The 11,498-nt window shown below is 36.9% G+C and overlaps 1 pseudogene; it reads right to left on the bottom strand.

Annotated features, from left to right (window-relative positions):
- Positions 1–237: 237 nt before the first annotated feature.
- The window catches only part of LOC116810115 (serine/arginine-rich splicing factor 10-like), a 40,344-nt pseudogene continuing 29,083 nt past the window's right edge, over positions 238–11,498 (bottom strand).

Raw genomic sequence — 11,498 nt, 5'->3', positions numbered from 1 at the left:
TGGGCCAACTCCAAAGGGCCATTCTAGCCCCAACCCCCTACTGCTTCATTGGAACTGCAATCTCCCTTGTCTTAGTCTATTTTCTGTTGTTTACAGCAGAATACCTGAAACTAGGTAATTTATAAAGGAAATAAATTTATTTCTTACAGTTATGGAGGCTGAGAAGTCCAAGGTCAAGGAGTCACATATGGTGAGGATCTTCTTGCTGGCGAGAATGCTTGCGGAGTCTTCAGGTGGCAAAGGGCATCACATTGTGAGGGAGCCAAATGAACTAGCTGAGCTCTCTTTTCTTCTTCTTATAAAGCCACCAGGCCAACTCCCGTGATAACTCATTACCTATTAACCCCATTAATTGATGAATTAATTAATTTATTCATGAAAAGAGACAGAGCCTTTATGATCCAATCACCTCTCAAAAGTCCCATCTTTTAATACTGCCTCATTAGGGATTAAGTTCCAACATGAGTTTCAGAGGGGACAAACATTCAAACTGTATCATCCCTCTATCCAGTTCTGCTCTTTCTCCCTCACTTCCACAAATGTTCATCATAAGAGCATTTCTAATTAATTAGATTCTCTATGTTAATCCCTATCTCAGAGAATCACGAGCTAAGCCTACTATCAATTTCTTTTACTTTATCAAGCTGCCATATGCAGGATCCCACACACACATGCGCGCGCACACACACATTCACACACAAAAGTGCTTCTTCTTATTTTTATTTTAACAGAAAGTAGAGCTCTCTTAAAATAATAACTGCTTGCTTCCTGGCTTTTCATTATTTGGTATGGCTTAATAAAGTGAATACGTCTTTGCTTTTTCCCATCCTAAATATAGATTTAACCTGTTCTCATGAAAAAGTATAAAGAATTGGTTTATTGTAGACTTATTATGTCTTTCTATTTTTATCATTTGTTTTTAGAAATCGGTAAGCCCATTCATGATTACACATACGAACAAATCAGTTCCCAGTAACTCTGCCAGATTTCTAAGCAATCTTGCTTAGAAAACACCTGGTAAAATATACTTTCATTCAACTTCAGGTGATTCAAAAGCAGCTGAAAGTCACTTAAGTGGAAATACAAATATGATGCTGCTTTTCAAATCAAAAGCAAGATCTCAACTCCACAGGATGTGGCAGATTGCCAGGTGTTTCATTTTTGACGAACAAGTATACTGTCGGGAGCTTCTCTACATAATTGACAAACCAAAACCCAAAGCACCAAGGTTAACAACTCACTTCTCTTTGACCACAGAACTGGTATTGTGTTATTCCTGTACTGCACATAAATCACTTTCATAGGGCCATTAGAGTGTTGTTTTGAGGCCTAGAAGACTAAAATCAAACCTCTGGATAGCTGAGCAATGTCAGAACAAGGTACAAAGTGGGTTTAGGGTCACTTTGGAGCCACTGTCAGTTTTCTTCTTTTTTTGCTTCTGAAGCTGCAAAATCATTTTGGCCCAAGGGCAGTCCACTTGAATTCTATGCAGACAAGAGACAGACTCATGGTTTCTCCACGAGATTTTAATATACTAGATCAGGACATCAAACATCAGCCCATCTCCAGATATCAAAAGCAACTTCGCAGGTTTTCAGATTATGTTTTGCCAACCATCTGGACTGTGAGACAGATACTTGAGACAGAGGATGTTACAGGAGCTGACCAGCATTGTCACAAATCACTGGTGTGCAGAGGTTGAGGTGCCTCACTCTCCCCTGTATGTGTGCCACAGGACTCTCCAGAGAGCTGGTAGAGAATAGGAAATTAATGTAAATGTGTGTTACACTGACTGTGTGGAATTGCTAAAGAAAAGATTAAATTATTACTTGATTGTGTTATTTAACTTCCTTTCTTTTGAACAAATAGAAGGAAATGAAAATTGACATTCCTCAATGCCTATAATGTCAGTTGCCCTACATAATTTATATATGTACATTTTAGTTATAAATAATATAATGGGGCATAATTAAAAATCCCATTTAATTCTCACAATAAATGTATGAAAAGAGAAAAAATAAGTCCTTAGAACACCCATAACCTACCTCAGTTTATACAAATAATCAAGTGAAATCATTTCAGAACTTGAATACAAGTTGTAGTGGCTTCACAAAATATGATATTCCCACCCTTATGCCCAATGCTCTGTGGGCTATAATCTAAGCCCTAACTAAATAGTAAAATATATTCTCTTCTACTGATTATCTTCTTTTTTTTTAAACTCATAAAAGAAGTGAAAATTTTTCCATACAGTTTACATTTTTACTAATCTTTTCCTCTATGATAAACTTCTTAGTAGGGCCTTCTATTTACGAAGTGAGCCATGCCCTTTTCATGACCCTATTTGTTCAAGGCATAATGGGTTATACTGAGATGAAGCAGGTGCTGACCCTACCTTCAGTTTGTTGGTTAGTACAGGGCATTGCATACAAACATACACGGGGAAAGATTCATGTACACTTTATTATTTCAGTCAGACTTTGAAGGATTAAATTGGGAGAGGAGAAAATACCATAAGCAAAGGGAACAGCATAGACAATCATGGTGTGTGTATAGGAGCGGGAAATAATTCAAGATTGCCAGGACAGAGGTTGCATGGAGTGAACTGTAAACAGAAAGAAATAAATTGTGACCATATCAAATTGTATCAGAGGTTAAGCAAGGAAGTCCAGAGGAGAGAAGAGTTGAAGACTGTGAGGATTCTTGCAATTCTTCATTTCTCTCTGTATCCACATCCTTTGCCATGTAACATTTCTGGGCCATCGACCTGGGGATGGGGTGACTTGTCCCTTCACCTCGGCTCAGTCATATGATTTGCTTAGGCCAATGGAGTGTTAGCAGCTGTGACACAAGCAGAATCTAGAAATGGGCTCGTTCACTGGGGCTTGCTTTACTATGCCTCTGCCATTGCCATGAGAAAATGCTTGAGATAGCATGTTGGAGGATGAATACATAGGAAGTAGAGCCAAGCTGCTCAAGCTGCACAGTTGCCTGAGCCAAGAGTCTAGATCAGCCAACAGCGAGGCAAGCCCAGACATGTAAGTTAAGCATAGTTCAGCAGAGTCACCCGGCCAACTCCCAGATGACTCCAGACATGTGAGCAATAAACCCAAATTGTCATATGACACTGAGGTGTTTTTGTTATTTGTTACACAGCAATAGGTAATAAATACAACTAACATAGGACATGATAAGATTGAAGACAGATAGGTCATGGAGACAGTGATAAGAAATAGAGAGATAGCCAATACACGGAGTATTGAGAATATGCAAGAAAATTTACCATCACCAATAGAGATGGTATAAGATTTTTAAGGAAAATATCTCAACAACTTGCCCCCCAAATGTATGTAGGGTATTTAAACAACTGAGACTTTGAAATAAGTTGTCAGCAGTTCCTCCATATCATAACAACACTCCAAATCAAAGAGTGAAACTTGGTAAATTTTACTCAGCCTGCAGACTGATGGCCTTCTTTCTCTGTACCCATTCTTCGTTTTGTCCATCATGATATTTCCCTTCATGTCCATTTATTCATAAATAAATGTGCATCTTTGAAATATTCTTTGAAACAGAAAGTTATATTGGGGGCAAGAAATAAGGCTAGTTATTGAGACAATCTCTTATCTGCAATTCTGAAGTATGAACAGTTTGAAACCTCAAGGTTTCAGTAACTTATTCATGGCAAAAGCTAACCTTCACTGACAGGGTTTATGTTTGTTTGTTTGTTTTTTGTAATATTTATCCCACTTAGTTTCACTGCAGAAATATTAATGTGTTTGAATATGGAGTATTGTATTGCCTTGACACAGACCTCATTAATATATGGGATATTTCTAAAGGACAAAAAAAATTCTAAAATACATCTGGGCCCAGGGGTTTCAGATACAGAATTGTAGATTGTATTTTAATAATGCAAATGGAAAATGGAAAGTTGTTGGAGAGTAAACTGAAAATGCGTCCATAGGAATAGAGAAGAGTAGGAAAGAAAGTCTTAGTCAATAAATGTGCAGTGAGTTGTGAGAAAAGGAAGGTTTAAAAGCGGAAAAGAAAAAGGAAAACATAATTAGAGCCATTTTACTTCAAATATTGCAAATAAGGCACCAGAAAATATAAAAGCACAGTTGCATGTCCTTTATGTGAAGAACAAAGGGATCGTTTCATGCTGATGTCATCACCAGATAGTGGAATTTCTTGTTTTTTTCCTTCTAATCTCACAAAATACTTTTGCATCAGAAAATTTAAAGTGGAGATTCTCAAACTTAGGTCCAATATGTTTTCCTGTGATTATTATGTAGATTATCCATGAACAATATTGAGAAATCCACTGACCTAAAACCTAATCAAGGACTTTTGAATATGAATTGCATGTAATAAACTTTCACTTGGCTTGGGGTTATTTGTTCAAATACTATGAATTTGTCATCTATTTTTTTTTTTTTTCTGCCAAGGAAGCATCCTCTTTTCTGTGAATAACATCTCCTAGGGAATATTTTCTTCACCTGTTTTTAATCGTGGAATTCTATGATAGACTTTCAGTTATATTACACTACTCCCAGGCAGAGCCAATTGGACTAAAGTTGAATGTAAGACACTAATAGGGTCCAAACAAAAGAACTAAATTTGGAATTTTCTATTTCAAAACAAAGGAATGAGGAAAAGTCTCTCCCTGTTTGCAAAGCATTAACATATTCCTTGAGAGGGTATCTGTGGCCATATCTGTCATTTAGATCAGGAGTGTTCAATCATTTCTCTTCCCTGGGGCACACTGGAAGAAGAAGAATTGTCTCGATCCACACATAAGATATACTAACACTAACTATAGCTGATGGCCAAAAATAAATAAATAAATAATAAAAAAATAAAAATTAAAGAAACTCACAAAAAAATCTCATAATATGTTAAGAAAGTTTACAGATTTGTGTTGGGCCACATTCAAAGCTGTCCTGGGTCCCATGGGCCACGGGTTGAACAAGCTTGATGTAGATGGTTCACAGCAAGAGAAATGAAAGTTATGATACAGTGAAAGAAGCAGAGACAAGAGTGTGAGGAATAGTATTCTGGTACATTTGGGTTCTTGATTCTATTTGTTTAGGAAAACCAGATGTCTCTTTGCACTTCCAAAAATTGTATGAGACCCAATATCCTTCAAATATTTTTCCCATGTCCTAAATGGCATGGTTAGGTTTCTGTCACTTACAACCCAGTTTGTTCTACTTCTTAATTCTTGTATTTCTACATTATTTTTCTTATTTTAGAAAATTAATTCAGAATCAACTACATATACTATTATATAGTTCTAATCTTTGTATTTCTGAACATACTTTGCTGTGTATGGCTTTCCTCAACAAATTTTGCAAAAGCAGAACTCTGCTTCTCTCCAATTATATAAATAGCTAAGAGTATTCACTGGTGCAAAACAAGTTTAAAATTAATTCTGTTAAAAAATAGTTGTAATTACACACTTTATCATGTATTGAGAATTTTTAAAAATACACAGGGTACAAGACATACTACTGGACTTCTGTTGCAGTAATAAATAACCCCAAAGTCTCAGCGGCTCACAACAAACACATTCCTTGCTTGTGATTCAGTAGGTCAGCTGAAGCAGCTCTGCTCCAGGTGCACAGCAGGTTTCGAACTGTTCCATGTAGCTTCTCATTTTTGACCTAGGCTGAAGCCCCACCCCTATCTATGTGTGTATATATGTATATATAGGTATGTGTGTATATAGTATGTATGTATATATATGTATGTGTGTGTATATATATATATATAGTCAACTGATCTTTGACAAAGAAGTAAAGATGGTAGAGTGGAGCAAAGACAGCCTTTTCAACAAATAGTGCTGGAACAACCAGACAGCCACATGCAAAAAGAAAAAAAAGAATTTAGACATAGACCTTACACCCTTCAGAACGGTAACACCATATGAATTATAGGCACCTAAGTATAAAATGAAAAAGTATAAGTCTCTTAAAGAATAACATAGGAGAAAACCTAGATGATCTTAGGTATAACAGTTTTTAGACAGGATGCCAAATCACAATCTATGAAACAAAGAATTGATAAGCTACACTTCATTAAATTTAGAAACTTCTGCTTTGTAAAAGACACTGTCAAGAGAACGAGAAGACAAGACACAGAGTGGGAGAAAAATAGCTTCAAAAGACATACCAGATAAATGACACTTAAACAAAATATACAAAGAATGTTTAAAACCCAGTAATCAGAAAGCTAATGACCCTGAAGTAAAAATGGACAAAGGACGCAAACAAACACCTCACCAAGGAAGATACACACATGGAAAATAACCATATGAACAGGTGCTCAAAATCATGTCGTTAGGGAATTTCAAATTAAAACATCAATGGGATGTCACTACACACCTATTAGAATAGTCAAAACACTGACTATACCAAATGTTGGTGTGGATGGGGAGCAACAAGAACTGTCATTCATTGCTGGTGGGAATGGTACAGCCACTATAGAAAACAATTTGGCAGTTTCTTCCAAAACTAAACATACTCTTATCATATGTTCCAGCAATTGCACTCCTTGGTATTCATCCAAATGAGTTAAAAACTATATCTGCCCAAATACTTGAACATGAATATTTATAGCAGTTTTATTTATTCATATAATTGCCAAAAGTTGGAAGCAACCAACATGTCCTTCTGCAGATGAATGGATAAGCAAACCTTGGTACATTCAGACAATAGAATATGAATCAGCACTAACTAGAAGTGAACTATGAAGCCATAAAAAGACATGGAGGAAACATAAATGCATATTACTAAGTGAAAGAAGCCAGCCTAAAAAGGCTATGTATTTTATAATTCCAACTACATGACATCCTGCAAAAGGTAAAACTATGGAGACAGTACCCATCAACATGGCACATGGATACATATGTAACAAACCTGCACATTGTGCACATGTACCCTAAAACCTAAAGTATAATTAAAAAAAAAACAACAAAAAAAAAACAAAAAAAAAACAAAAAAAAAAAACTATGGAGACAGTAAAAGAATCAGCCAGGAGCTGGGTGGAGGAGGCAGGGATCATTTCATAGAGCACAGAAGATCTTTAGCTCAGTGAAACTACTCTGTATAATATTATAATGGGGAATGTAAGCCATTATACGTTGGTTAAAACTCATAAAATACAAAACACTAAGAGTGAACCCTAATGTAAACAATGGACCTTGGGTGATAATGATATATCAATATAGGTTCATCTAGTATAACAAATGTACCACTTGGATGTGGAATTTTTGTAGTGGGAGAGCCTGTGCATGTGTGGGACTAGGGGGTATATGGGAAATCTTTCTACTTTCTGCTCAATTTTGCTGTGAACCTAAAATGTCTCTAAAAAATAAAGTCAAATTTAAAAAGAAACAGGCAACTTAGACTAAGATGACCTCTTCAGGAAACAATTCAACCCTTAAAAAAAATAAAGTTCCACTGGATGAGACAAATGTGGTTAGGTATGTATCTCATGTCTTTCAGCTGGCCCCTCAAGTAGTCAGGACCCCCCCCCCAAATCCTCATCCAATTTGGGCTTGCTGATGCTGAGTGGGAAATGAATTTTACATTGACTGTATGACTGGATATTATGACTTGAAATCCAAGTTTCCATGAGCTATCATGGAAGGGTTAGCCTGCTGAACCGAATGATTCAGTTAATCCTAAACCTCGCATGAAGCATTAATTGCAGCCACCTCTGCCTCCTCCCAAGTGTTTTACCAAAACTAATAACAAATCAAAAGGATTCTGCTGCTTTCCTGGTGAGGTACTAGGGAACCTGGATATCAATGACCATAATTTCTGAAGGTCTACTTATGTCCAGCTTCTAAGAGAGATGCAATAACAACTAACATTTGTTAGACAATTCATATGTGTCAGATATTGAGCTAAGTAGTTTACCCCATTATATAATTCCCTAGCAACACTGTGAAGTTCATATTAATATTCCTATTTTGCAGATGAAGAAACTGAAGTTCAGCGTACTTGCATATTTTTCCCCAGGTCACACTGCCTGATACTAGTTGTTTCTAATTTCAAAACCCGTTCTCCAGATATGATGCACTGAGACGGACTTGGCATCTTTTCTGTGGTCTGGCCAGGAATGCACAGTCTGAATCTAATTAGGAGGAAGTGGCATGCCTGAATCAAGGGCACTTGGCAAGGTGACCATTCTGTGCTCTCCAGAGATACTGAGGACATGAGAGACCAGGAAGGGCCTAAAAGAGTTTCAGATGAATTGTCACCAGAAAGACATGATAGTGTAAGATCATGAATTGGATCCTGGGCCAGAAAAATAGCACTGGGGACAATTGGCAAGACCTGAAGAGATCTGTAGATTAGATGATATTACTGTACACATGTTCATTTCCCAGCTTCCCAGCTTTTCTTTTTTTTTTTTAGACAGAATCTCTCTCTGTCACCCAGCCTGGAGTGCAGTGGCACAATCTCAGCTCACTGCAACCTCCACCTCCCAGGTTCAAGCAATTCTCCTGCCTCAGCCTCCCAAGTAGCTGGGATTACAGGCATCTGCCACCATGCCTGGCTAATTTTTGTATTTTTCGTAGAGACGGGGTTTCACCATGTTGACCAGGCTGGTATCGAACTCCTGACCTCAAGTGATCCGTCTGCCTCTGCCTCACAAAGTGCTGGGATAACAGGCATAAGCCACCAGGCCCAGCCCATTTCCCAGCTTTTGATAATTGTACTGTAGTTGAATAAGACAATGTTCTTGTTTTTAGGAAACATACATGGAAGAGTTTAGAAATAAGAGAAAATCATGTTATAAGTTATTCTCAAATATTTCAGGAAATAAACCCGTCTATAAACACACACACATACACACATACAAGGGCATTTCCTCTATTGCCCCTCTCTTTGCAAGATCTTAAAACAAAGAGCAACACCAATTTAGTCTCCAAGTTACAGTTCTTTTTTTTTTAATTTACTTTTTTCAACAATTATTTTAGGTTCAGGGGGACACATGTGCAGGTTGGCGACATGAGTAAATTGCATGTTGCCAAAGTTTGGTGTATGAATGATCTTGTCACTCAGTAGTGGGCGTGGTACCTGATAGGTAGTTTTTCAATCTTTCCCCCGCCCCACCCTCCCCCAACTCAAGTAATCCTGACTATGTATTGTTCCCATCTTCGTGTCTATGTATATTCAATGTTTAGCTCCCACTTATAAGTGAGAACACGCGGTATTTGGGTTTCTGTTGCTGTGTTAATTCTCTTAGGATAATGGCCTGCAGATGCGTCCATGTTGCTGCAAAAGACATGATCTTGCCTAAATGTATCAAATAAGAAAAGCAGAATTAGGAAAGTCCTTCTAAAAGCAAGGGAAATGATCCACTTTGTGTAATTTTGTTTAATATTTATTCTGTGTCTTCCCAGTATTATATTAGAAACCTGAAAAGATCCAAATTCAGAACTCCTACTCCTAAGGGATATATATAGTATTTCAATTTTAATTGAATATGGCCTGAATTACAGGGGATCTGTCTAAAGCTAAATAAGTCTATAAATCTCAAATTGAATTACCTTTTTGTAAAAGACTAAAATAAGAAAATAGCAAAAAAATCTAACTTGGCCACTTTTTTCATAAGTAGGTATTTTAAAACTAAAGTTTTAAACTTCAGTTTAATTTAAAGTTGATTAAATCCTTAACACTTTACTAATGAATGCTTACAGTGTTGTCATTAAGGCCAATTATTTGAGACAACTAACACAGGACAAGAAGCACTGTCATGTTCAGGCTAGGACCATCCTATGTGCCATAGACTCCTCTAATATATATTAGAAGCCCAGATATATGAAACTTGATGGAAACTTATCAAATAAACAAAGGTTGAGACAGATGCAATCTCATCAGGGCATCAAAACAGGCATAAGTTTTAATGTTTCTGATCGTGGAGAGTCAACTTGCATTCACTGCATCCCAGTACCAGACAATTCTTATTTTCAGCCCCTTGAAGTCATCCTCGGGTAAATAATGTGGGACAATGCATTTTCCAATATTACTTCATAGGTCAAGCTTAATTACGCAGAAACAACTTTCTCAAACAGCACCAGTCCCCCAACACTTAGCTCCACAGCTGTCTGGTGACAGGATGACCACATGGCCTTGGTATAACTCATTATCCAAGACAATACTACATTCATTTTGGTCCTGAATGAAAGAGCTCCATTCCAGGTGCAAATGTTGCCACTATCTTATAGGATGGAATATAAAACAATTCTATTTTAAATATTTCTGCTGAATCTGCAATCCCTTTTCTTGATTCAGCAGGCATGACTGGACTGAGGTTTCATCAATCATCTGTCAGCAGGCCTGTGAGAATGTGGCTAGCTAAGCTGCTTGCAAAGGAGACCATTAAGAAATCACTCCAGCAGGTCTAGTTTTTCTATCTTTATATAAGTAATATTTGCCATCACCTGGCATTTCAGATTAAAAGTGTTATGTGACTCCTCTGGTGCTGGAAGGAGGTTTGGAAGCAACTGTGTAGATCCTGTTAGTCATGTGTTTCTATGGTTATTTATAAATATTATGGCCAACCTTAGTCAATATATGATGATTACAAATTATTATTTTTTTAATTGCCAGGAGGTGTTTTCTTCCAGAGGTCATTTAGAAGGGCTTTCATGTTCATTTGACTCTGATGAATGTAATTTACCAGACAGAAAATATTAACAAGGCCAAGATTTTGGCAGTTAGGTTAAGATTCAGACCCAGGCTTACTGTGAAGCGTGAGAATAGAATGAATAAGAGCAAAAAGGAAGTCTTTTCTGACTATGTCTTGAAGGGTGTACTTATTTACAAGCATGAGAACAGTAACTCTCAAAAGAAAAATCACCTATATTGTGGACCCAGGGTTGTCTGCTGTAACATAACTCTTTTCTAGGTTACACAAAACAGTAGAATTAGGAGGTTTCTTGTATTCTTACAGACTACATCATTGACAAAGACCACTATACAGGCTCAATAAAGAATTATATTGAATAAAATGCTAACATTTTGAATGGGAAGGAAATTCAGAAAGGTTTGCTGAGAAATTCAGCTGATGCTTTATGTAAAATGTGCAGATTTAGCTTTGGACCACTGGCCAGGCTCAAGTTAGCTCAAGGCCTTAGAAGAAACACATCTTGGAGCTTGATGGCTGCTAAGTGAATAGCTAAGTGTTGGAGAAAAAGACTTAGGAACCAAACTTGTTTGCACCATAAACATGAGACAGAGAAAATTAATTCAGTCAAACTTGAACAACAGCAGTGAAAAGACTCCCATATATTTTCTGCATCTATTTTTTAAAATATCCCTCTTATTGCTAAATGAAACAGATGCAACCACATTAAGTGTTAACAGCTTGAATAAGCACCTTCTATCAATAGCCATAATGGCAATGACAATGCAGTGCTTTAAGATCACAATTGTTGCTTTTGCATATCAAACATTTTTTATGACTCCCTTAGGTAT

This window comes from Hylobates moloch, unplaced genomic scaffold (genome assembly GCF_009828535.3).
Source record: "Hylobates moloch isolate HMO894 unplaced genomic scaffold, HMol_V3 SCAFFOLD_21, whole genome shotgun sequence".
Classification (NCBI taxonomy): Eukaryota; Metazoa; Chordata; class Mammalia; order Primates; family Hylobatidae; genus Hylobates; species Hylobates moloch.
The sequence above is the reverse complement of the archived record's forward strand: the minus strand, read 5'-3'. Positions and strand labels throughout refer to the sequence as shown.